The sequence below is a fragment of the Ipomoea triloba genome, chromosome 16 (assembly GCF_003576645.1).
Source record: "Ipomoea triloba cultivar NCNSP0323 chromosome 16, ASM357664v1".
Lineage (NCBI taxonomy): Eukaryota > Viridiplantae > Streptophyta > Magnoliopsida > Solanales > Convolvulaceae > Ipomoea > Ipomoea triloba.
In genome coordinates, this window is record NC_044931.1 from 16,139,868 (window position 1) to 16,142,282 (window position 2,415).

Sequence of the window (2,415 nt, forward strand, 5' to 3'; positions counted from 1 at the left end):
CTGTAATAACAGATAAATAAAAATGCCCCTTTTTTATGCATAAAATATATCAAATAGGCCATCAAAATTTATCTGTACAGTCAATTAGAACCTCATATTTTTAAAGTTCCAATTAGATACATAAAAATGTCAATTTAGTAATCAAGGCAGGATTACCTGTTAGTGACCTGTAATAACATGTATATAAAAATGTCACTTTTTTTGGCATAAAATGTATCAAATAAGCCATCAAACTTTATCTGTACAGTCAATTAGGCCTTCAAACTTTTTAAATTTGCAATTAGATACATAAACATGTCAATTTTATCATCAAGGCATGATTACCTATTGACTTGTAACAACAGGTAAATGAAAATTTCACTTTTTTTGGCATAAAATGTATCAAGTAGGCCATCAAATTTTATCTGTACAGTCAATTAGGCCCTCAAACTTTTTAAATTTACAATGAGATAAATAAAATGTCAATTTAGTCATCAATGCATAAATACCTGTTAGTGACCTGTAATGACAGGTAAATAAAAATGTCATTTTTTTGGCATAAAATGTATCAAATAGGCCATCAAACTTTATCAGTAAAGTCATTTAGGCCCTAAAACTTTTTAAATTTGCAATTAGATACATAAACATGTCAATTTAGTCATCAAGGCATGATTACCTGTTAGTGACCTGTAACAACAGGTAAATATAAATTTCACTTTTTTTGGCATAAAATGTATGAAGTAGGCCATCAAACTTTATCAGTACAGTCTATTAGGCACTAAAACTTTTTAAATTTGCAATTAGATACATAAACATGTCAATTTAGTCATCAAGGCATGATTACCTGTTAGTGACCTGTAACAACAGGTAAATATAAATTTCACTTTTTTTGGCATAAAATGTATGAAGTAGGCCATCAAACTTTATCAGTACAGTCTATTAGGCACTAAAACTTTTTAAATTTGCAATTAGATACATAAACATGTCAATTTAGTCATCAAGGCATGATTACCTGTTAGTGACCTGTAACAACAGGTAAATATAAATTTCACTTTTTTTGGCATAAAATGTATGAAGTAGGCCATCAAACTTTATCAGTACAGTCTATTAGGCACTAAAACTTTTTAAATTTGCAATTAGATACATAAACATGTCAATTTAGTCATCAAGGCATGATTACCTGTTAGTGACCTGTAACAACAGGTAAATATAAATTTCACTTTTTTTGGCATAAAATGTATGAAGTAGGCCATCAAACTTTATCAGTACAGTCTATTAGGCACTAAAACTTTTTAAATTTGCAATTAGATACATAAACATGTCAATTTAGTCATCAAGGCATGATTACCTGTTAGTGACCTGTAACAACAGGTAAATATAAATTTCACTTTTTTTGGCATAAAATGTATGAAGTAGGCCATCAAACTTTATCAGTACAGTCTATTAGGCACTAAAACTTTTTAAATTTGCAATTAGATACATAAACATGTCAATTTAGTCATCAAGGCATGATTACCTGTTAGTGACCTGTAACAACAGGTAAATATAAATTTCACTTTTTTTGGCATAAAATGTATGAAGTAGGCCATCAAACTTTATCAGTACAGTCTATTAGGCACTAAAACTTTTTAAATTTGCAATTAGATACATAAACATGTCAATTTAGTCATCAAGGCATGATTACCTGTTAGTGACCTGTAACAACAGGTAAATATAAATTTCACTTTTTTTGGCATAAAATGTATGAAGTAGGCCATCAAACTTTATCAGTACAGTCTATTAGGCACTAAAACTTTTTAAATTTGCAATTAGATACATAAACATGTCAATTTAGTCATCAAGGCATGATTACCTGTTAGTGACCTGTAACAACAGGTAAATATAAATTTCACTTTTTTTGGCATAAAATGTATGAAGTAGGCCATCAAACTTTATCAGTACAGTCTATTAGGCACTAAAACTTTTTAAATTTGCAATTAGATACATAAACATGTCAATTTAGTCATCAAGGCATGATTACCTGTTAGTGACCTGTAACAACAGGTAAATATAAATTTCACTTTTTTTGGCATAAAATGTATGAAGTAGGCCATCAAACTTTATCAGTACAGTCTATTAGGCACTAAAACTTTTTAAATTTGCAATTAGATACATAAACATGTCAATTTAGTCATCAAGGCATGATTACCTGTTAGTGACCTGTAACAACAGGTAAATATAAATTTCACTTTTTTTGGCATAAAATGTATGAAGTAGGCCATCAAACTTTATCAGTACAGTCTATTAGGCACTAAAACTTTTTAAATTTGCAATTAGATACATAAACATGTCAATTTAGTCATCAAGGCATGATTACCTGTTAGTGACCTGTAACAACAGGTAAATATAAATTTCACTTTTTTTGGCATAAAATGTATGAAGTAGGCCATCAAACTT